The sequence below is a fragment of the Symphodus melops genome, assembly GCF_947650265.1.
Source record: "Symphodus melops genome assembly, chromosome: 8".
NCBI classification, from domain to species: domain Eukaryota; kingdom Metazoa; phylum Chordata; class Actinopteri; order Labriformes; family Labridae; genus Symphodus; species Symphodus melops.
This window is the reverse complement of record NC_136698.1, coordinates 10004132-10030325: the sequence shown is the minus strand read 5'-3', so window position 1 is coordinate 10030325 and position 26194 is coordinate 10004132. Positions and strand designations below refer to the sequence as shown.

At 42.1% G+C, this 26194-nt stretch overlaps 1 long non-coding RNA gene across 1 annotated transcript; it reads right to left on the bottom strand.

Moving 5' to 3' along the window:
- Positions 1 to 25525, bottom strand: LOC306827808. The gene is made up of 4 exons (XR_013779672.1): positions 25305 to 25525; positions 13628 to 13746; positions 3498 to 3606; positions 1 to 701 (listed from the first exon to the last, which is right to left on the bottom strand). It is a non-coding gene; the product is annotated as an uncharacterized lncRNA (long non-coding RNA).
- Between the last annotated feature and the right edge of the window lie 669 nt (positions 25526 to 26194).

Genomic DNA, 26194 nt, shown 5'->3' with positions numbered 1-26194 from the left:
AAGTTTACTTAACCATTATTGTCTATTAATTATCAAAAATCTTCTAATATTTCAGTTATTGAAAAAAAGGAATAATTTGGTTTTAGATATTCATATATGGGATTTAAAAAAGATGTGAGAGTTCTGTGAAGCTTCAAAGCACAACATTGAACTGAACTGGAAAAAAACCCCCATCTAAAGCCTTTTTTGAAATCTGCTTGACAAACCCAGCTGAAGGTCTTGTATCATTTCTTTAATATGAGTCTACTGATTTTCATAAAAAATAAAATGCTTCATGTCATGGTTAAAAGATTTCTGCCGTTGAAGTTAAATACTAACTTTAGCAGACCATTTCTAATCAATAAAGTGCTCACTGCACACACTAGTTTGCATTGCTCTGTCTCTCGCCCTCTTCCTCTCTCCATCTCTCTCTCTCTCTTTCTCTGTCAGGAGGGGGGAGGAAATTCCTGGCGAGGGTGCCTGGAGTTGTTGCTCTCTGCCTGCAGGTACGGACCGGCCTCCTCTGTCTGCCTGTCTGCAGATATCATACCGCGACGTGATCTGTTTAGCTGTCTGACTTAATGCTCACCTGCTCACGCGCCTCCGGCTGTGTGTGTGTGTGTGTGTGTGTGTGTGTGTGTGTGTGTGCGTGTGTGTGACTGAGTGTTGACTTCTTCTGTCCACTCACAGCTGGACTGGCGTCACTGTCTTCATCTGTTGGCCTGTGATTAAAGACATACGCACACAGACACGCACAGAATGATTGATGGAATTTTAAATACAGTGGAAAAAAAAATACTTGCACATTTGTAAACTTCACATCCTAACAGACAATCGGCAGTCTGCAAAAAATACACACACATGCACACATGGACTTGGGGGAAAAAAAATGGGTGAGAAAAGGACACAAACCCCCACAATATTTGCAAGAATTACAAAAACTCCAAAACCCGTTCCGAACAAACAATTGACTGATCTTTAGATGCTTTAGGGTGAGTTGCATTGTGAGCAGGCATATTATGACGTATAGTTTTCTTTATTTCATCTGCAGGTTGTCACGGTGTTGACAGATGCAGGATGACATGTACGACCACGCTCCCACAATACACGCAGACACACTTGAGTAGGGGTCTGAAGTCCAGCTGGAGGTGGTCTCTTGCCAAACCTGCAGGCAGGCCGACTGTTTTCATATTCATCACACACACGCTGATTGAACGCGACAGCACACACACACACACACACACACACACACACACACACACACGCAGCTGGGAAAAAAAAAAGTCTACTGGTGGGCGAATCAATATTTCAAGGGCAGCCTGCCATACTGAAAATTTTATAACAAGAAACTATTTTACCACCTCGTATGTATTATTCTGTCTTTTTTTTGACATTTTATCAACCAACCTTGCACTGTAAATTAAAAAAAAAGAAAAACAGGCCGCCATTGAGAAAAAGAGAAGTAAAGGTGGATGTACTGTTTGATGTAAACTAGCAGCGGTGAGTAATGTCGTGAGAGAGGAGTGCATTGGGGAGGAAAACCGAGGAGAGAATAATAGCCAATAGGCAGAGAGAGAGCGACAAGAGCGAGAGAGATGGAGGAAGAGTGCCTCTCGCCCTCTCATGCACACACGCACACACACACACACACACACTCACAGAAAACAGAGCGAGAGAGCTCTGCAGGGTGCCAAATAATAACCTTCCTTGTCATTATCATCGCCCAGGCAAACCCACTCTCCTCTCCACTCCTCCTCCACCTCCTTCCGTCTCCAACACAATCATTGCCCCATCGTTTACAGTGTGCTGCTAAATGGGAACATCAATAGACACATCCATTAGCTGCGCAAGTCCTTTCCTCTCTGATTCTCAAGTGCTTTAATAGCCGCCACACACACACACACACACACACACACACACACACACACACACACACACACACACACACACACACACACACACACACACACACACACACACACACACACACACACACACACACACACACACACACACACACACACACACACACACACACACACACACTCGCGTGCAGCATCTCTGCTGGCTGTTAACCAGGCTTGCCCCGCACAGGCAAAGCCAAACTGATGGAGTGTATCATTACAGCTGGTTAGTGACATGGAGGCTGTGTGAGGGAGTTGCCGTCAGTTAAACCCGAGCTGAAAACCAAGAGGGTGGGGCCGCTCCCCGATATAAGTCGCTCTCATACGAGCAGCAGCCCGAGAATTTCTGCTTTCCATTTTGTATTCATTTATTTCGCTCACGTCTGCAATGCTAGGATGTAATGTTTTTGCTCTGCACTTCGGAAAGATTAATATTTCATAACAAAATGTTTGCCACTGTTTTTTCATGGTGACACTTTTCTAAGTGGCACTCTTTAGATTTCTATTTTTTTTTCCCCTGCAGAACACTGCTCAGAATAACTACCAGAGTCACTGTCACTGTGACAGATCCTTGAAGGAGAAAATATCTCTTAGATTTTAGGGATTTTAACCACAACTGTAAATATGTAATGACGACGGTCTACCGAGTCGCATCCATTAGTAGTTTAGAAACAGCTTTCTTGTGTATTTGTGTAAAATTAAGCCATTACATTAACTTTAAACACGTTAATATTAGTGTTTGTCCTTATTGTGATACCCTTGAAACATATTTGACAAATCAATGAATATTTATTAAGTGCTGTGTTCTAAACAATTGATAGTGGTACGTTAAAGGACACAATACTCATCTTTATGTAATTTGCAAAGGCCAAATATAGAAGACTAATCACTACACAGAGGGCAATCTTATTTAGAACATCGTTAACACCTTGTTAGCCTCAGTGTGAACTTCACTGTCTGTAACCGTAGATAAAAATTAACATTGGCTGGTAATTAGTGTTTTAATGTAAATCTAAATAAAATGGGACGTATCCAAAACTGGCGCTGAATGAGAAAAAGATAAGCAGGGACGAGTAGGGCAAATGCAGTGAGCGAGCGAGCGAGGGAGGGAGAGGGAGGGAAGGGCTTTCCACAATGCCGCCTCACATGCTATAATTTCAGCATGTGTGGGGTTTTTTCGGATGGCGGGTGAAGCAGGATGCTGGGAAGCCTGGGAGGGGCACAGGGTGGGTAAAGGGGAGGGGGGGGGGGATATGGGGGTTTGTGGGATATGTGGTACGGCTGTTAAACTTGACTTGTGGGGATTGGTTTTGACGGGTGGAAATAGAAAAAAAAAAAGTAACGTGAGCTTTGTGCACACAGACCGACAGACGAACTCTAAATAGCATGTATGACACATACAATTACTCTCCGTATAAAAAGTTACAAAATCAGGAATATGATAACAAAAGCACTTTAATAGCTGAACATTTGCATTAATTCAATGATTTAGTTCATTTAGAGATTTTTACGATAGAATAGTCAAAGAGGGGAAAAACAGCTAGACATAATGAGTTTGTTTTCTCACATTAACACCATTATTACCCCTTTAATTTGGAGGTCTCTGAGTCTTACCTTAACAGGCCCTGGTGTGTGTGCGTTATTCAAGGTGGTGGGAGACCGCAGACAGACTCTAGGTGCCAGAGTGTGTGTGTGTGTGTGTGTGCCTCCGTCGTGTCTGGACCTGGGCAGAAAACAAACAGAGAAGAAGAAAGCGCAGGATAAATTCAGGTGTTGTTTGGTAAACTGTGTTATTAAAATGTCAAACCCCACACATACGGTGATGTACAGCCAAATTATTCATCAGCACTGACTGATGTGTGTCGCAGCATTAGCTGTGATAATACAGCGCACATGATTTTATACGTACAACAAGCCCGCTCACAATCAGATTCCCTACATACACACTGGGTGGTCTTGAGAAACAACGACAAGGAGCCGCAGTTGTACATTAACACATGATTCATCTTGGGAGGGGGAGACTGTTTAGACACAGGCTAGGTGGATTATGGGTAAAAAAAAAAGGAATGCCTGAAGAACAAGAGCCACACTAACACAAACATATGGAAGGGGCCTTTGAAGCCTCTTTGCAGTTTGTTCAATCAGATACACAGTGATTGTGCGTTTGGATGGATGTTATGTCTCTTCTAATAAACCCAAATGACATTGATGTGCTTTTATGTGGTGGCCTAAACGCAATAAAGAGCTGGAGGATAATGACAGCGCAGACTGTAATGTATTATATAGAGCTGTGTGTCTGATGTACACACGGCATGATGAGACTGGGAGTACTGTGAACCGAGACAGAATGAATTATCACAAAGAATTCCTGAGTAAAACGTCTCATGATGACCGGAGGGAAAAGGGGGGGAAACATCTGAACAACCCGATGATGTAGTAAGAAAGCTCACTGGTTTTTAAATAAACCTGAGAGGTTATTTTTGTTTTTTTTTAATGGCATAAAATGTACATTTTCTGTAATTTAACCTATTAAAGGCTTCCTTTTTCAGTAGACTAAATGTGTTCCTTTTCCACTTTGAACCTAATTAACTTCAAAAATGAACCATTCAGAGTCTACAAAGTTGTGTCTCAATGAGATGTCATTGGATCATGTTGAATAAGACACAACAAATGTACACAAAAATACACAAATGTGTATGTAGTCCAACAGTCTTTCATACTCTATTAATCACTTCCATTTTTAACTTAGGTTACTCACTTCATCCTTACGTTAATACAATAAAACAATGAAATTGTATATTTAAATGTTTTCCAGCTTCAAAATATACTCTCCATTTCTTATTTTCTTTATTTATTTAACTTCTGTGAGTGAGTTCATGTTACCTTTTCATTGTCTCAAATAAGACTATACTAAGAGTTGAATAAGATCACTTTTCAAACCTCTAAAAATCAAAGCGCAGATTAAGTTGGTGGTACTTGCAGTAGCAGTTTGGAATCCCATCACAGTACCCCATTAGTCAGTCATGGTTGTTCTCTGCATGCCCTGATGTTTTCTTTGATTCGTGAGCCATTTGGTCTCCCATTGTGACTAATAATGAGTCACACTGTGTACCCTGAAAGCTGCGGGTTCGTTTGTGGTCAATAAGCACATTAAAGTTCCTTTGGAAGACATATTCATCAATGGGTTTTAAACTGCTTTGGCCGTATTAATGATGTCTTTGAGCACCCTGCTGTTTGTAGCCCCTAAGAGTCCTTTTCAGTATCTTTAGTTCAAGAACAATTTAGTCTCCAACAAAAAGAACTTGTGCTCTAAGATGATTCAGGTTCAAAACCTTCTTACCAAAGCTATACCAAAATCTAAAAGGGCTGCGTTACAGCATGCTTTGTTGTAATCTTCAGGTCCATTTTTTTATTATAATTATTATTACACAGTTTATATTGTGATTATAAGGAGCGTTGGGTCTTTAACTACAAACTTGAATGCAGGGCCTTAAGCAAAATTAAACATTCTTAACACTTATTTAGCATTAGTAGTCTTTTCAGCTCAAGTAAACTCGTTTTTTTTTTTGTCTTTCATATTACATGAAGTGAATCTCATACATTATTAAAGGCTGTCTAGACACATAGCTGTAGCATAGATCCCATGCAAAAAAAAACAAAAAACAAAAAAAACACCCACAACCGCTAAAATAAATGAACCTAAAATTCCTAGAAAATATCTGTACAATCTAAAACCCTGGTTGCAAAAAGAAAACTCCCGTAAAAAAAAAAGGAAGAAAAATGATGTCTGGAAGGTTGCAGAAAGGTGGCTTGCTAAAATAGTCTTAGAGTGAATTATGGTTCCTTTGAACTCCGCTCAGCCGGATCTACATTCATAAAGAAGGAACAATGATTGACCTTGGCCAGATGAAAAATTGCCTTTATTGTTCATTCTCCACTTTGATGTTAAATACAGTGAAACGGGGCAGCACAGGAAAGCTGCTTGCCACAGCTGAAGGAGAAATTAAACCTTTTATGTCGCCTAGGAACTGCTCCCTTTGTTTTACCCCGACTTGGTTCAATTGCCTACATCTGCCAGAATATACGTGCAATTTACTGTTTCCGTCTTTCAGAGCTAATGTGTCCCACAGTTCTGCTCTTTTCTATAGTACATTCACTATGTTTTCTAACCAACTCCTCCTGCATTACCCCTCTCTCTCTTCCCCCACTCCCATCCCTCTCTCTTTCTCTGCCCCAGTAAGCAGACTTGCCGAGACCAGAGAGGGCGACTCCATCATAATGGTCCGAGCACAAAGTCACCAACCTACACTCTCATTAACAGATCCATGTGCTGCTTGGCACATCAAAAAGAATTTTAAAAAAAAGAAAAAAAAGAAGAGATTTCAGGACCACCCACGTGTCTCCCCCCCTTCCAAAAAAGAAAAAAAACTGAACGCAACAATAAAATCTGTGTTCTCCTCTGCCGGCTAAATGAGCCGATTCATGCGAACTGGAAAAAAAAAAAAAAAAAAAAAAAATTGCAAATTAACGAACATTTGAGTGTTTGATGGTACAGGGTGTTTATGTGTTAACGAGAAGATGCTGTTAATCAGGACTGAACGCTTGAAAAGGCCTGGCTGTGGGGTTGACTTGATGTTTTTGTTCTTTTTCCACACAGTAAAGAAAGTCCAGTGTAATGACTGTGACATTAACTGTGCATATGTGTGAAACAAGAGTGTGTGTTGGATTTTTGTATACTTTAAGACAGATTGTGAATTAATCTACAAACTATGATTCATGTACTATAGAATATAGTGTATAGTGTAGCCCTGCAGTTGTGTGCAGTTTTTTGAAGAATGACAAATCAGCCATACAACTAAGTCACAATGTGCTAACACCTCAGTTCTAGCTGCCCAGGTGACATTTTTCTCTTTTCTGACTGCTGACAAATAAACCCAGAAAGAAGTTAGGAATGCAGTTCAAGTCAAATTCTGTAGTTGGGGACATTTATGTGGCTCAGTCGAGAAAAGAAACAGAAAAAAAGATATTGAAAGAGGTCAAAAGTTCAACTTTCACCAGGATGAGAATATAAGATCAGATAATTTCTTTGATCATTCATGCTTCTTTAAAAAATACGTTTTTACTGTGCCGTGTCTTTTAACAACCAAAAGAAAATCAAGAAAACGAGCAGTGCGGCTGTTTTCATTCCTGTACCTTTTGTGTACGAACACTATACACACTCATCTTTGTGCTTTGTCAGGATCCGTCTATGTTCTTACCATATTGTGTCTGTTTGTAATAAAACAAGCACAGACATGTAGAGCTAGACCACCCAGAGCAGTTACCCAAACACCCTCCTTATTCAAAAAAAAAAAAAAAAGTCACTAGTTTTAATTATATCCATCCTTTGGGCGTGTCTTTTTGCCCAAAACAGACATCCAAGCACCCCCCCTTCACCAACAGGCCACAAACCTCACCCAGGCCTTATGGAAAGAACTTTTTGGTGAACACATTGACCCTAGATGGAAATAAACCCATTCAAGAGTTATTTGAGGTTGAGGTTGCAAAGGCAATCTGATTTTATATTGTTTGTTGTTGGATTTTCTCCTCCTGAAGCCCAACATGTTCCCTGACTTTCAAAAGGTTCCTCTTTTGATGACAACATCGGCAGGATTTTAAAATCATGTGGGGAATTGTTTAGCATATCAGAAGAGGTGGGATTAAATACCAATAATATCAGAAACCTGCTCAAAAAGACACACACCTGCACGTTTTAATAAGAAGGCGTCTGTTTCAGGGAGGGGGTTGTTGTGACTGCACACTGCTTTTTTCAGGATCATTTTCAAGCTGGCATTGTTGTGAGGGGGACACATACTGGTGTGCTGATGGAAGACAGAGAGACGTGGGTGTGTGTGTGTCTGTGTGTCTGTGTGTGTGTGTGTGTGTGTGGGGGGGGGGGGGGGGGGGGGGGGTTTACATGGGCTGGACCCCAGCGACTCTCTGCCAAACAAATCCTCCTTAGGCTTTGATCCTCTGCCCACTTTTCTCTCAGCATTTTTTTTTGTTTTCAGGCAAACAACTGTGACGCTCAGCTGTAATGAGATTCCAAGGCCTCAATAAAGAAGGACTCTTAAAATCTGCAACACGAAGCACGAAGCCGTTAATTTAAGTCCGAAAATGCGAAAAATGAAAGACAGGGCCGTCACGCTTGTCTTCTTCCTTTCCTAATGTTTTCAATGTGCTATCCTCCAAGGATCAAGGGGTTAATCTGCTCTTGTTGTGTTTTAGCCGAGATGCTATCGAAGGCCATTTGTTCTGAGCAGCGTGGCTAATGACCCTGAGCTAACGCTTGGCGTTTGTCTGGGAACTCAACGCGCGGGAAGGTAAGTAACCTCATATATTCTCGAGCGGGGAGCTAATGAGAGGGAATGGGAATACAAGCTACTGTCCATCATCTACTTAGAGCAAAGACAGCACACACACACACAGAGACACACACACGCACATACTGGAACACCCTAATAGGACACCTCTTCTTGTGCCGAATTTTACTCCTGTCTTGATGAGTGAATGTGCTGCATGTAGCGTTTCATCATCGATAAGTCAATACTACATTAACTCAGAAAATTCCTGTAAACAAGGAGTTTTATCATTGAAGCAGATGGAAGCCACTTCGAAGCAAATAACCGTGCATGTATTTTTGTCTTGCACACTTAACTGCAGCAAATATTTCATAGTGCAAAACAATTCAACGATTGAATTTTTCTAGCACAAAAAGCAGCATTTATAATTTTTCTGTCAAAGAGGATTACTATAAGTAGAGTTACATTAACACAGGCATGAAAGCTATGAAAAAATTAAAACAATGTTGCCTTAGTCTTAACCATGAGCTTCATAATCATACACGAACTCTAGATATCAGAGCTTCAAAGTTCTGTGCACTCTTTATCGAGATGCTTCTGGAAGTTCTTTCTATATTTGTAGAAACACACATGGAGCCGAGGTATGGCGAAGTGTGTAACATGTGAAACTGAGTGAATTCTGCTGTGATGGGAAAACAGCAGGGGTCCACTCCTCTGCCTTTATTCCATTCAGTCGAGCCTGGCTGCCTCTCTCCCTCCTTTGGCACGCATGCGAATATTTACGCGTGTGTTTGTGGAAAAAAAGGGGGAGAGAATGGGTATAAGGAATAAGTACCCCACCACACTCTGTGCATGTGTGTGTGTGTTTGTAATACCTCCAATGGCAGGCTAATGATAGGTCTTATCGACACCCAGCAGTGAATGCAGGCCTTTATCTCCTCGCGGGACGAATTATAGAAAGCTTCGGGGGCTGCCTTTGACTCGCTTTTTATTTCTCTCCATCTCTGATAAAACCCAGCTACTGTTATACAGCTACTGTTATACAGCTACTGTTATACAGCTCCTGCAGCGCGGCAAGTTGAGTAACAATATGCCCCCGCACCTTCGCCATCAAAATAAACTAAAAGAGAGACGCGCGGCTCATGAACTCAGCATAAGTCAGTGACAAAAGAGACAAAAATGAACGTGTCAAACAAAACCACGAGACCTTAAACATTAGACTGAAAACATGGCATATGGAGAACCAGCTGTGTAAAACTATGTTTAAAATATTTTCAATATGGTTCAATAGCACGTTTCCATTAACAAGAGTATAAAGGTCTATGACACAAAAAATGTTCACGAAAAAATATTTCAATTTCTGGATTTTTAGTTCCTTTGAAAGCGTCTGCTTTCCTTTACTTTTTTAGTTATGAAAATCATCCAATTAGGGACAAGGAGATATTTCCAGTTGTTGCCAGCGACACTTTGAATTTTTTTTTTTCCTTTCTGCCCACAGGTACGTCTCAAGACACTTCGACAACCTAAATACAAAATAACCTGGATAAAGTTAAAAGCTTTCCTTTTGGCAAGCAAAATGCTTCAAGTCTCTGTTCGGAAACTGATGTGGTCTACTTTAAAAACAAATACTGATGTAAATGGGGTCTTCCATTCAGGTACATGTGCAGGTATTTAGGACACCGTTAAGAATGAGTTGGGGCCTTTTTCCTACTTTCCACATAGTAATGAAATGAAGCTCTGCTTATGAAGGCTCTACTGTGCTGATTTCAGGGTGAGAGGTGGGAGAGGGGTCTCTTAGACAAGCAGTTTATGAAATGAAAATGTTTTCTTTTCCAATGAAGGCAAGCGTTACTTTTCACATTTTCAAGAGTTCAGCACACGACTCCTTGGGGGAGCGTAGCCATTTCTACGCTCGATTCCCGCTGAGTCAATAAAACTCTCTCTCTCCTTGTGCCGCTTTTTTATTTTATTTTTATGTTCTTTCTCAGCTTTATTTTCAGGTAGTTATTGTGAGGAAGAGCCTTAAGTCCTCTTTTCTCTTTACTCATTCACTGTTTGTCTTATTTTCAGTCGAAGGGGAATTCTAAGGGGATCATTAAGGTACAGAACCATCCCCCCCTACCTACACTTATCTTATTTTTTGCATCTATCTTTTTCTCAAATTTCATCTCAAGTGGAAGAACAATAAAGCACACTCAAAGACTTTTCTTAAGTCGCTCCCGTTCTTCGCATCCATGTTGCTGGCAAAGCATGTCGAGAAAAAGCCCCCTAAGGCCAAGCAGCCAGGATTTAGAGGCCTCATTTTGCAGTCAGGTAGAGTCGAGCCCCCCTCCCCTACTTCATCCCGCTTCTACCCCTCTCAGCAATTAGAGAGGGGCCAGGAAGTGCAGAATTTTATGACCTTATAAAGACATTAGAGGCATCGCTCTATTGGCCCTTACCCCCTTTCTATCTCTCCCCTTTTTGGTTCCCTCGCTCACAGATAACGCTCACTTTGAAATCTTCTCGAACCAGCATCCATTTCTCTTTCTTGTTGATTCCCACACTCTTTTATATTCTGTCCCTTCTGTTTTAATGTTTTATCTCTGCCCCTCATCCTTATCACACCCTCATTGTGGCTTTAAACTCAATAAAAGCTCGGGTTCGGATCTTTAATCCTGTGCTGGTTGATGGCTGGAGGAGGAGGAGGAGAGGGCACTCTGTTGTCGAGGCCTTCCTTTGTGGGGACACGAATGTTACCATTTTCGACACTTGTCCATCAGCCTTTTATGCCCCTTCCCCGGCTGATTATACCCCATCATTGGAATCCATCGTCCATCAGCTGCCTGTTATTTAGCGTGAGCGTGAAACTGACAATTACTCGCCTTGTCCCCGAGTCCTGCAGTGAATCAATACGACTTGACGGAGTGACTCATTTGCCTGTCATTTTCTTATACACGCTTCTTGAAATATGAAAACATGTGACACTGTGGCTTCAGCCTTGCAGCCCCGCCTCCATATACACAAATGGACACCAAAAAGAGAGCCACCTCTTGAGCCTTGTAGCTTTTTAAGTCCAGCTTAGACAGACTTGGCTGCTCCTGAAAGAGAGTCTTCCTCCAAAGCTGAGGACAGACACACTTGGGACGAAGAAAAAAAAAAGGGGGGGAGAGAAGAAAGAGAAGTGGCATGTCTGGATACGTGCTTACAACACCCTCCACCTTTTCCCTTTTCTTTTTACCCCAGACTGCAGTTGCATCATTCCAAAACAACGGAGTTGGGGTGTTGTTGTACAACGTGCGACTCCAGCAGTCCCGGTTGGTTGATACATGGCACATCCACCATCAGAGTGATGAAATAAATAGAACAAAATTCTTTTTCAAAGGAGTTCAAAACCAGCTCCTTCAGAAAACAACATCTCCTTGTCCAATTGGGATGATTTGAACAGGGATTTGAAATGTGAGGAATTCTTAAAATAGATTTTTATCATTTGCACTTGATGGCTCCTTGGAGGATAGTTTCACATTCTCCAAAACCATTACTTTACACTCAAACAACAATCTTAATCTTGTTCATTATCCTCTCTTCCTGTTTGTTGTTGTTGTTGTTGTTTTTAAAGGTAGAATGCCCTATGTTTTTTGAATGGATGTAAAGACTGGGCCATGTGACTGAAGTCTGAGTATTTTTAGAGGCTGCACAAGAGAAAAAGAACCGAAGGGATTTGAAAATGTGAGAAAAGACAGAAGATTGCACGGCTCAGTTGGACTGAAAATAAATGAGTGAGCGTACGAGACAAGAGGGAGAGCTTGAAGAGAGAATTGAGTTCGACTGGGTTGTTATGAAGTGAGTTGAGGTGCACAGAAATGAGGTGAATTGAATTAGAGCTGTCTTCTGCCAAGTGAATGCGAGTAGCAGGTCGCTTTGTGAGTTTTTGCTCGGGGAGTTGAACAATGGAACGAGAAAGATGGAAAAGCAGAAGAGTTACAGATTCATTCACCAAAGAACAGAAAAAAAAATGATGAAAATGAATATTGCTATTTTAGAGCCCATGATAAAAGGACAAAAAAAAAAAAAAAAAAACAGAATCAGGTGGCATGAACTGCAAAGAATACTCCAGAAAAGGTTTGAGATTTAAAATTAAAGTCATTACTATTATACCAGTAATAGTGTACCTCTGGGCAGGAGGTAGAGGTTAAAGAGAGTTTCAGAAGAATGGGGTGTGATGAGAAATGAGAAAAAAAACAACCCTTTCTGTTCCTCTCACTGCCTCTCTTAAACCGTCCCTCCTATCTGTGCACTGTGGCAGCCATTCTGTACATGCTTATGTAGTGGAAAACGATGAAGCGCTGCTCTCTGGCTCACACAGAGAAGAGAGACTCTCTGAGAGACCGCTCACTTTGGGAACCCGCTCAAACTCCGCAGAGACAATAGGGTGGCTCTTTTCCCAGTTTTAACTCCTGTGTTTTGCCTTTTGGCAATGCTCTTCTCCAAGGTAATGGTTATATTTTTAACTCCCCGCATTGCGAAGAAAATGTTGGATTTTTTTTTACATTTTTTTAAATATTCTAAAGAATGCTTTGAAAGAAAAGATCCCAACCTTATACAGGAGATGAGTTTTTTCTGTGTTCTGACATGAAACACGAACATGGGATTAAGATCTTAAAATAACACAGGTGGTGTTTTATGCAGTTGGATACAGTCATTTCAGTTCAATTGGATCAATACAGAAAAGCTGTTTTACATGAGTCAACACATTTTGCTTAACTTTGGACTAATGTAAAGCACAAAAGAAAAAAGTATGAATGAAATAGAAATTTAAGGGCTTTGAGTGTAAATTGGTTCCTGAACATTGATTGGTGCAGACATTTTCAGAATAAATTCATTAAAATTAAGAATCTGTTGCTGAGCCATGAGAAAAAAAAGGAGGAAACAGTTCCTGTGAAGAAGTCAACCTTTATGTAACGTCCTTGTGATAAAAATGAAGATAGATATTAACAAAGGGTGAAGTGGCAGTTGGTTTCTTCAGAACAGAGACATGAGTGTGGGTGGAAAAACAGAGAGAAAGACAACAAAGAAGTTAAGCATGTAGCAGGTGACTCAGGCAGGATGGTCGTTCCTCACCTGGCAGCTGTGGCTTTATGCCAGGAACACACACACACACACACACACACACACACACACACACACACACACACACACACACACACACACACACACACACACACACACACACACACACACACACACACACACACACACACAAAGCTGCATTCAAACATATTACAAAAAGACAGTCTCATGCGTGCATGCAAACAAGAAACCCACACTGGTACACAACTGACTCAGGCAAATATGTTGAAGGGCAACAGAGGAAAGACACACAGGAGACAATGTAACAACCAGGGGCGAACAGAGCGCTCTTACCTCTTTTTCAATCACTTTATCTTTTCTTCATGCTTCCCTTTCCTTCCTCAGCGATGCCTGATGCTGCTAATGCACGATCGGTTCCTTCAACTTTTTCTTACGCCGACGCCTTTCATGACCTGAGATGGAAAAAGGGGACAGAGAGGGGAAATGAACCGTTACCAAACTGTTTCAGAGAAATGGAGTCTCCACAGGCACCACACACATCAAGGAAAATAAAGAAATGAAATACTCATAGAGTAGAATATTCATAGAGTTTGGGGGCTTGAGGGATTCCATTTATTGCCTCTGAAATTCAGTTATCTTTCAAAACGGGGTCTTGCTCAGCCTGTGGGAGGAATGTGTGAACAAGAGGGGTGCAGAGATTACACCTTTATACACACATGGCAGTATGACGTGGAGACATTGTGTTGTTTTTAGTTTATCTGAAAGTGTTGAGAAACTATTTTGTAAAAACACAGCGGCAAAAACCTCAGCAAAAAAAATGAAAGGTTTCAACGTACGAAACAGGTCTCTCCGTGTAAGCGTTTCTTAAAATAAGAAAGTGAAGGATAGGGAACAAAGACTGGCAACCAGGTGCAGATAAAAGCCACAGGATGATTATCACCCTCCTATATAGCTTTAATATGCTAGTTATGGTTTAAAAAATCTGTACTCGCTTGTAACTGCATCAATTTTATCCATTTTTGTTTGCACATGAGTTGACTTGTAATTATGCTGTTCGGAAAATGATTCTATTGTGGCCTTGTTTCGTAAATTGACAGCGTTTGTGAATGTAAGTGTATGTGTGTAGGGGGGTGTCTTACAGTACACTGATGAAATTGCAAACAGCTGTGACAGCCACTGTTGCACACACACACACTTTTCACCCATCTCATTTGTATTGTACAGCCACACTGATAAAGCACGAGGGTTAAGCAAATATTGTACAATAGCTGCAAGACAATGAAACACTCCCCCCCACCATCCCTCTATTATTCACATTAACACCAACTGAAGCATTGCTTCAAGTGCAAACTGTGTGTGTGTGTGGAAAAAAAAAAGACTGGCACTGCTTGTCCTCTTTATTACTGTGAACAGAGCAGACACCCCCTCCCCCCCCCTCCCATTCATTTTAATCTCTATTCTTAATGATAAAACCTCCTCAGTCACACTCTCGCTATGTCTGCACCCCAACCCTCCCTCAAAAACCCCAGCGAGGCAGCAACAGTGCTCCTTTGTTTGTCCCTACTCCCCCCACCCCCAAATCTCTTTTTTTGCCCCCGTTGGACGATGCTGGTTGGCGGGGTTGGAGGCATGCCTCGACAGGAACGCGAGGAGGAAGGGAGGGGCCAGAGGATGCAGGGGTGGGGTGGGGGGGGGGGATAAAAACGTGAACGGGGAGAAAAGGAACAAGGGTAGGGTACTTTGGAGAAAGAGTCACGGTTACAGTTACTTCTCAGTCTTCCTTCATTCCTGTACTTTTTCTGTGCATTCAGCACTATGTGAGAAGCCTTTCTCACACTCAAAGTGTGTTTTATGGGGAGGGGTGGGTGGGGTTTGGAGGGGCTACACCCTCTTTGAACCCACAGACTCCAGTTGACTGAGAGTCCAAGGCAAAGTAGTTTGCAGATGACTATTTCTGGTTCAGGTTTGGAAGCTAATTTTAAACACTAAAGTAAAGATTGACTGGAGAGGAAAAAAAACAAAAACTCTTGAGTCTGGATTTTTTTCCCCTGCCTTTAAAGAATACAAACTCACACGCACACAAAAACTCTATTGATTTTACTTTTACACATACATGCCTCAGAAATAACGCGCCTGATATTCCAGGCGTCTTGCTAAAATAGCCTTTATGCCAACAACTTCTAATTTCTCATTTATGCAAAGAAAACACCGGACCTGCCCATTGAGGCCAGACAAAACGTAATTTTAGCTTCTTTTTTTTTTTTTCGTTCTGGTAGCACAGCTAACGTGCCAAAGCCAGTTCTCTAATAGCATAAATGCTGCTCTTGTAATGGTGCCTGGGGCATTTAGAAGTTAGGGAGACAGCACAGTAGAGCGGTGCCTTTTTCCTCTTAGCCAAAAACCCCGCGTGCGCACACACACACACACACACACACACGCGCGCACACACACACAGAGGGAATAGGATCATTAACCCTGACTGCAAACATTATGTTTATAGAAAACGCCTGTCCTGCCCAGGCGCCTGCATAGCCAGCCCATGCTAATTCATTAGTTGTGTGCGTTTGTGTAATGTGGTGTAATTGTGAGCCATGATGTGATGTGCGTCGCCTCACCACTGCTGGGTGTGTCACGTCTCTCAGTATGCATGTGTGAACACTCGTGTGTCATTGCAGAGTCTGCTGTGACAGACACACTGAGAACATGACAGAGACAGCGAGTGTGCGCGCGTGTCTGTTAATGTGTGCGCGTGAGTGTGTGCACCTGCCAGTGATGCTAGCGTTAGACTTCTGCCTCCCTTTGACTCCCCGCTGTGCAGGCTTCATCAATCAATAGGACAGATGAAGACAGACTCCTGCCGTGCGATGAGGAATTAATGGTAGCGTGCTTGTGTGTGTGCGTGTGTGTCTGTTTTTGAGTGCGTTTCCATGTTAGGAGGCTAGAAGAATGCCCTCTGGGAGAATGTGGCAGACATGATGCAAACCTTCAAGGCTTCCTGCTCACACAGAGATCATCTGCACATGATTTACTTTCTTGAAACAGAAAAGACTGCATTTGATGGATGATTTGCATAGACTGATATATTTGCTTGAGCATTAATCCCAACCCTCTACGACCTCTTTTGTGCGTCTGAAAGATCCAACGAAAGAAAAACAATGGAATTTTTTTTTTTTTTTTTTTTTTTTTGAACTGACGTTTTTTCTCCCTGCAACCAAAATTTAATCAAATCCCATCCCATTCTCAACTTTACTCTGGGTTGTGTGAAGTGGTGCAACTAAATTTGGAAAGGTTTAATATCCGCAGTAATCACACTGAGAATCAAACTGCTTTGATAAACCAACTTCTCAACCTCTTCCCCAATGAAACTGAAGTCTAAAAATAGCCCCACAGAACACATTTCCGCTGGTCAGATCACCCAGAACCCTGGAAAACTCAATTACACACACACACACACAACTGTAGTTATTTGCAGCCTCCCCCCTCAAACTTTCACATCCACACTCCTTTAAACCAAAATCTCAAAGGATAGTTCTATACTTCGAGGCACACTTAAACAAGTGGAAACTACTTAAAAAGAAAAAAAAAAGAGCAAAAGATGCATTTCAAGTGGACTCAGTTATTTACGTGGTTGTGAAGATATATTTTCTTCACATTGGGACACTCTGAACACAGCTGCGAGAGACACACTTAAAACTGCCACATTTCAAAGAAAGTGCGTGAAGGCTTTTATTATCTTAATTAGCTGGTTGGGTGTCATCACAACTCTTCTGGCGTATTTACTCATCTGCAAAGTACAGAGTGGAGTGTGCTGTACAGTTGGAGGGTGTGCATTATAAGCAGTTGGATATTATGACGAGTAATTGCGGAGTGATTAGTCATTCAGGTGTGCTTATATGAGTCAGAATTAGCAGCAGGTTTGACTTACGAAAAGCTCAAACTGAAAAATGTGTTCACAGGACATTATTCATAGAACACGATGGTAAAGCTGTCATGACGACCTATCGTATTATACGTGGCGCCCCCTGAAGACAAAGCAGTTTTTGCAGATTTTGTCCTGTACATATGAAAGATTTTTTTTTTTTTTGTCTTTCACCGAAAATGTAATCTTGCTGTCTTTTGACATCATTTTTTTATTCCTATTAAGTTTATATAAAAACAACTTATTGTAGACAATTGAATTGCAAAATGGGGGGGGGGGGGGGGGGGGGGGGGTCTATTTCGGCACTGCATTTTCTTTAGCTACTTTTTATGGAGAAATAACAGCAAATGTAAGCATGATTTTCATTAAATGTTCCCAATAGTGCAAATAAATCTTTATCATATCATTTAATTATGATGATATCATTGCAATATGCATATATATTGTAGTCATAATTGTTCATGAATAGTAGGAAGCCAGATTTGTGGTTTATTTTGTTAACGGGATGGAGGACTGCATGTCGTTTCCTGGTGCTTCAAATGGCTAAATGACTTGCATGCAAAGCCACAGAAGCCATTTCACCCACAGTATCTAAATCCTCCAGAGCCATTATCAGTTATTCAGAGGTTTAGCCTCCTCTGTATGTAGAGAGGAGGTTTTGGTTAGTCTCAATGTAACTTGTGATATCTGGCTGGGACTCAGTGCCCTCTTTGATGGCCATTGTGTGGAGATGAATGAATCGTTCTTCCAAATTTCATACAGAGATGCACTGTGTGGAAGCATTGAAACACCTCTGAGGTCATCAAACTGAGTTACAGACAATGACTGTTTGATGCTGAATTACTACATTTTAACACTTGACTCATGAACTATTCTACAGTTAAACTTCTATTACACTCGTCTTTTCTGACGAGTTTCAGGCATTAATTATCAAGTGTTTCAAATAATGTTGAATACTTACTTTTAATGGTGTCCTTATGTTACAAGATGTTTTTTAACATCCTTCAAAAAACCCAGAAGAGAACATTAGTGAATGCGTATACAATTGGGGGCAAACACTGCCACCATGACTCATTGTTCGAATTTGAGTAAAAAAACTGTTAAGAGTTTGATGGATATCCCACACTTGCAATTGTAGATTAGCTGAGATGCAAGCTGTGGCTGCTAAGTATTCTGGTTAATTATTTTCTGTGAAGAGAAATGAGCAGTTGCTTCTTCTGCTGCAATTTATTTTTCCTCCCCATGAATGATGGATTTCAGCCCTTATTTTTTATTGTTTATTCGTTTATAAAAAAGGACCATTTGTGATAATATTTTGAGACCTTCTAATACAAAGGGTTTGAACAAGCAGCAATCCACAATTGTAACTAAATAAAACTACTGCATGTATGTATGTATAAATTCTTAAACCCTGAATTAAGTTGGTAAAAAAATAGAAATCCAAACATTAAATCCTGTGTCAGTTTTTCACCCGAGATGCCCTGATTGCAGGGGTACATTGTGTGATTTGACATTGTACCGACGCCTCGCGCTCAGACAAAGGAGCCGGTGCAGGCCTCGAGGGGGCAGATGACAAACACTCCTAAACCATGGCCAGACATAATCCCCCCCACCTCCCGCCGAAGCCCACAGCAAACGCACAGCGGAGGGGGACTTATTCAGAGCATATTAGGGAGGTGAAGGAGGCCAGGCACTGGGGGACTCTCCCCACTTGGCTGTCCTAATCATCTGAGACAACCCCAACCTTGGCGAACCCCCACCCCAATTCTCCTTCCCGCCTCACCCCAACCCCCTTATGCATGACCCAGACACATCCAGGAGCGTTAAGATGGGAGGGCGAGCTAGAAGTGGGGAAGCTGACCAAAAATGAACAGCCCCCCCCTGGGAGATGTAGTTTAATTGTCCATCTTCTTGGTCCAAATTAAACAAGCTCGAGTGCATTCAAGTGTCCATACAAACACACACACACACCCCTTCCCACTTTTAACAGACTGGCACGTTCCATAGAGCATGCCATTGATGTAGAGTGATGAGCGAGACCCCATTGTCTCATTATATTGTCTTCAATTAGGCAGGAGATGATGGGAGACAATGAGAAGAGCATTTGTAATCATGAGCCTCCCAAACTCATGCTGGGAAACAGAACTTCATTATGCCCAATGGTCCCTCATCGACGATAAAAACCCAGAATATGTTTGGTTCATCCTTAGGAAGTTTTCAAGCATAAATGGCTCGGAAAGAAGTGAGTCACCAGGAAGTACTGTAGGGGGTTCTGAGAGTGAAGACAACAACCGAAATGGGTAGAGGCAAATCTCTTTCCTTTTATCTGCGCTGCCAGTTAACAGCAGGTTCCAGGCGAAGAAATTGCATTCAACTCTTAATACTTCTGCTTTCCAACTTACCTGAACTTTCAACCTTTGCAAGTATCATCCTGGTATTTAAAGTCTGAAAAGTCAGCAATGTGCAGGGTCTTAGAACGACAGAAGAAGACAGAAAGAAATTAGGGGGGAAAAAAAGATAAGACGTTAGAGAGAAATTGAGCTTTTCTGAGCAAGGTTTTAAAAGGGATGAATTTGGGCTATAGAGATGATGTCTTTTCATCTTCACCACATAAATGTTGTACAAGCTTAGCTCTGAGAACAGCAGCTTTGCAGCACTGGTGTCAGCTCAAAGCCATCTGTAGAAATTAGACTTCTTTAAGAAAAATGAAAAGGAAAACTCGAGAGCTGCATTATCTGTGCCTTTACCTGGAGAGCGCTCAGCTGAGAAATGACTCTACCCTGACATCCTGCCGGCTTTGTAGCTCGCCCGGCATTTAAATCACGTTGCACCGTGGCTGTTAGGCTTTGATAGAACCATCCAACCGGACAAATACAGCTTTCATAAAATTGTGCAAATGATTTCTTTCAACTTGGATCGCAGCGGTATTGTTCTCCCATCCCTGACCCCCCTCCACCCCATATGCCGTTGTTCCTAGCGGCACAAAGAGCTAATCTGAGACAAACACTTGCACAGGCTCTGACACATTGTCAAACCAAAACCGGGGTGATTTTATTTTCTTTAAATCGTGTAAGTGAAGCATGAGGTAAAAGCCATCACCCATGGAGGACAACAGAGGGGTTAGAGAAATAGCTTCGTATTTTCCCCCCATACACGTTGTGAGGATTATTTTCTTTTCTCCATTTTACCCATCCGTCATTCCGACTGTTCTTCCACATTTAGGGCGACCAGACAGATGCAGAAATGTTTTGGTCTTCCAGATGAAATCAGTCTGCATGTGTGCCAGTAGGAGGGATATCTGTCAAGACGAGCAGCCCTGGGGCCTGAGCAACCTTTTCTTCCAAGGCGCAGCTTCATTATCTGATTCCAGCAGATGATGGCCATGCCTGCCAGAGCCTTTGATTTTTTTTTTTTTTTTTTTTTACATATCCCACTGCTTTCACACTGCCTTATTGATCGCCAACAGACTTCATTGTGTTTCTCTGCGAAAAGAGCACTACAAGGATGCTCTATTTGTAAAGTGATCAACCAGATGAGGATGGCAGATTGGTGGACACGCGCTAATCCCCCCCAGCCTCCCAAAGTACCCTGGATCACCCCTGTATAGTTTGTCATCACCTTAGGGATAGATTTGTCCCTTCTCCCAGATATTTCTTCTCCAAATGGGGAGGGTTCATGGTATAATCCACTCTTAAATGTCACTTCTTATAAAGAAAAATAGCTAAGACTGGTAGTCCAATTGATACCAACCCCATTTAAAGAGAACAACTTATAATTTAGAGATTTGTAAGCGGGTTATATTTAATCATATATTAAACAAAAGGGTTCTGGTCGATGGTGAAGGAGACCTTTCTGTTTATCCCTGTTTGTTTCTCACCACTGTCAAAATGTGCTCATAGACCTCTGCGGACCCGTCACATTCCTCCGTCTCAAACAGCACAACGCAACAGTACAAAGTAGCGAGCATCTGCCTCGTCACTCCGCCCAGATGGCAGCAGAAAGTATGTAAATTGGTTCATTAACCTTACAGTGCTTGAACCAGCAGGCCATGCAGAAGGGCTCGTTCCATCCGGGGTTTCTTGAATTTTATTAACACCCATTAATAGCATCAGGGAACTTTCACTCATGGCCTGAGGTGGTTCATCTCCGCATTATCAAACACTGGAGTAATTATAACATGACATCCCTCTGATTAACACTCCTGTGATTATTGCACCATGTCAGATCACCTTTTCTCCCCCCCCTCAGGTTTAAAGACACTTGTCCATTTTCTTGGGTAGAAATACTGGGGAGGAAGGAAAAAGAAAAAAGGCCACATATTATCACAGCACTCCCCCCAACCCCAACAAGCAGGCTTGGATCTTTAACCCTTCACAATAGAATAATGGAAAAAAAAGAAGCAGGGGGGTTAAGATGTGAAAAGAATCCACATTTTCGTACGCCGTTTCCCTACCAGTGATTTCCAGGCCAAATTAGCCTGTAGTGTGCGTGTTTGTGTGTGAACTGCTAGAAGTTAGGGTGTGCACCTGGAGCCGGGAGGAGCATGCTAGGGGTCAAGGGTCACCTTGCAGGGCTAAACAGGAGTTCTCCTCTCTACACGAATAAGACTAGACAACCCCTGCGGCTGCATCCACAACACAGCGCCTTTCACGCACCTCTTCTTTCCCATTTTTTCCTTCCTCTACTTCATTTCTCGTTCACCTCCTTTCCTTTTTTTCCTTTGGAAAGGCGCAGTAATCCATAATCCACTCAACTATCAGCGGCTCAATTATCCCTCCCGTTCGCCCATTTTCTCCCCACGGATGGAGATTCAAAAACAATTAACCTCTTCACGGCTGGGGACTTTTCCCAAGGAAAGGGCACAGTGGTAATTGAATGACTCCGCCATTTACATTCCTGACCATGACTTCACTCCTTCACGCATAAATCTGGTTACTGAAAATCCTAATCTGTGGCTTTGTGATTGTCCAATGCCATTATCATGGATGTTGCATTATCTCACCACAGAGCCAGTGTTGCACTTCAAGCGGGATTTAAGAGGACAATTTGTTATGTTTACAAAACACCCTTTTGACCTACTTAAACCTGAACAGATTTGAAATGTTTTTACTCAAATATTTTGACAGATTAAGGATTTTGAAAATTATGCCCTTTGGTACATCAAAAACAATTATTGTCACGTCAAACTCAGCAGACAGCACATTCCTGTAAACTGGTACAATTGGACTATTTCACACCAAGTGTCTATAAGCTATGGTGCATCCCCCCACATCCTTAGCCTCTAATAAAATCTCCTCTTCTCCCCCTTCGTTATGGAGGGGCCTCCTATTCATCTCCAGGTAGAAAGCCTCATAACAGCTTGTTGCACCCATTGAGCTTTTTATTACTTCCCCCATCAAAGGGTGGTGGCAGAGGAAGAGACATACTCAATCTCCTTGATGCCATGCTACACAGTCAGCTCTCAGAAAACACACACAAACAAGAGGCGGGATTTAGGTGGAAGCCCTGTGCAAATGTTACCTACACTTGTTCTCCATAACATGGTATCTGAGCAAATGACAGGGTTAAAGGTTCAGAGGAAGCCTCTTCCAGCTGTTAGGGGATAATCTCCAAACAAACAAGTTTATCAAAAAAAATCGCACATCACCGAATACATTAAAAATGATTGGTCCCATTGGACTAGAAACAGAACGAGTGTGTACTGGTTTTCACTTTGTTGTGAAGAAAAGATAAGAACAAAGACTTCACGACAACCAGCCATTTTCCATCAAGTAAGCTAGCTTATTATCTAGCTAACCCAGCAGCAGCAAAATGATGTAATCCCCCACCAACCCACATCGAGAAACAAAGACATGTACTCCTCAAAGGTAGACACTCTTCGAGCCGAAGTTACCCGTCAAAGAATGCACATACAGATGTGTTTTTACCAACTCTGGCCTCAAATTAGTCTTTTGTATTTCCTTTTGCCTCACTTCAAAAGCCACATCAGCTTTAAGCCTAGTCAAAAAAAAAAAACCACCATCAGAATTGAGGCAAGACAGACTGAATCATAGGGCCTCATTTCAAAGCTCTAAAAATTGTTTTTTCAAGAAGGAATCAGACATGGTAAAAAATATTTCTCTTTCGAGCACTGTAACTCTTTTGAATTCAAAGATCAAAGGGAAGATCTTGAATTATCACATTGAAAAAACTTAAAAACAAGTCAAACATGTAGTTTTAGAGTCCACCCCCCCCCCCCCCCCCGCCCCCCTCCCATGTGGTGAAGATAATCCTTAACAGAGATCAAGTTCAATTAACATAACACGTAAAAAAAACCAGCCAACTAGAACAGCACAAAAGCACCAGCTTTTTGAACAAATGTTTTAAAATAAATAAATAAATAACAACAGTGCCACCACAACCACATACCTATACTTTTGCAGACCTTTGCCAGAACAGCATAGCTGAAATCTTACTCTCACACGCTCTGACTTAGACTCTCACACATACACACATAAGAAGTCTTTGATGTTTCCTCATGAGTGTGTGTATTGCAGCTGTGTGAGTCACCCACACTCCATCCAAGATCCATATAGGAAGCGGCAGCAGCAGAGAAACAGTTATAGTAGAAAAGTAAGTGTGACCCCCCCGACACACACAAATTATACTAAGAATCAGGGTAAAAGGGAGGGCCCGCCAGGTCAGCACGGGGACAAAAAGAGTAAAGGAAGAAAAGCTTAAACAACTGGCTATGCAACCAGACAGGAACTTCTCTTGATCATTATGTCTAGCGCTCAGGTGTCTGGGTCCAGGGGACTGTAGGCGGTAGTTAGGTTGAGTGTGGTGGGAGGATGTGTGTGTGTGTGCGTGTGTGTGTGTGTGTGTGTGTGTGGGGGGGGGGGGGTATAGACAACACAGCAGCCAGACAAAGAGGGTATAGGAGGGTTGCCTACATACCACCAGCATCAAGGAGGGGAGGGTGGGTGAGGAAAATAGGAGACTTATAAAATTTTGATTAGACAATCCTTTGCAGAAGTGACTTTTCTGTATCGGGGCTTGCTTTTTTCCTTTTTTTTCCCCCTTCCAGAGCACTGCCTCCAAGAACAGGGCACACAGATTTTATAGGTCCTAATTAAAGCCATCTGAAGCCTTTCAAAACATCAAATGGCTTCAGTCCCCCCCCTGCTTTTTCGTTCCCTGCGATTGTGCAGAAAATCACGGAAAATCAGGGGACACACATTTTAGCTTCCACTCTCACATGTACATACAATGTGCAACCATTCTCCATCCCCCTGACCCCAGTCACCTCTAATTTCAAATCATTGAAAGGGTTTAGTAATTGACATGACCTCATAGAGTGACTGTCAAATGGTTGGTGATTTGCTGCGTTTCAACCAATTTTGTCCTCTCAGTCTGATCCGGTCTAAAGTTTGGGGAAGTTCTTTTTTTCTTTTTTTTTAATTTTTGGTCATATCCTGCATTGGAAATGCCACATAAGGTTATTGAAGATCCACCCTTATCCTGCCTGGCGGGTTGAAGTGAAGTGCAGCCGTGCTTTAGTGCGCTTCAAGTACTCCATTTTCCCCTCCTCGATCTCTCTCTCTCTCTCTCTCTCTCTCTCTCTCTCTCTCTCTCTCTCTCTCTCTCTCTCTCTCTCTCTCTCCCCCTTGCCCCCCCTCCTAATTGTCCTCATTGAGCCGTGTGGACCGGTTGCACAGCCTGACTGGCTAGGGTCAGCGGGTTTGCCGTGTGCTTTTTATCTATATTTCATGCTATGGCGCTGCGCTGAGACAGCCACACATCCACAACGGGAGCATTCATCGAGACGCACAAAGAATGTGGACCGAGCGAAATGAACTCAGAGATCATCCAAGCATCAAAAATATAACAATGCGAGCCTGGACAGCGTTTTTAAATGTTTAATCATACGTTCAAAGTAAACATAAATGACACATAGCACAAAACGCAAAAGTGAGACACGCAGCCATAGCCTACAACAAAAAAAAAAGTCGTCTAAAAGAAGACGATCAACGTAACTACTAGGCTACTTAAAGGAATAATAACCAAAATTATTGATTAAAACATGGAAAATGTATAAGAATTCCTACTTACGATTCATTTCAATAACTTCTGGGCGTTATTGTCTCGCCCCTGTGGCTCTCTGCTCATTTGGAGACGGAAAAAGTCTGCTCCTCCAGCGAAGCAGAGACTCATCACGGCCGGCATCATCTTGATCGCGATAAAAGTTTGCATAAGATAACACCTGGTTATTTCTGCTGAGGACAGGGAACGTCCGATTCCGCCGGTGTCAGGTCTTCAGTGATGCCTGCACTCGCCGGGATTGAGCGCTGAGAGGAGAGGGAGCGCACAGAAAGGCGTCATGTGAGCCGGGGAGGCGCGCGCCATTGGCCAGCCGGGGATCAGTATGATAATGCTGCCCTGTGCGCCATTGGCCCAGGACTGCAGCGGAGGCGCCTCCTCACTTGGCTGTGCGCAAGAATGTGAGGTACACTGTTCATAATTTTTTAGCGGGGGGGGGGGGGGGGGGGGGGGTTGTTAGGAGGGGGCAGAAAGTAACAAATTGTTCACAAGATCTTTTGCTTTTTTTCATAGAATTATGCTGGAGGCAGCGAGGAGAAACTCACGTTGTGTTGTCACTGCTGTGAGGAAAAGAGAAACAAATGAGAATGTCTGGTGACTCTATACATCAACTTTAGAACAGATGTAGACGGCTTTAGTTGAAGGAGGAAGATACTAAAAAATAGTGAAAGTTGGAGTTGAAATTTAAAAAGACATCAAAGAAGAATTTATACCCTTATGAACAGGATAGATACACATTTTAAACTAGTCAACCTTCTTCTCATTTGTTATAAAACTTTACCTTCACTTCATTATACTTGCATGAATCAACACAATAAATGATTTAAATACTTTCATGTTAATAGACTGTCCTATTGCATCATTTTGCTGGAGGCTAAATTGATTGGAAAGTGATTTAACTC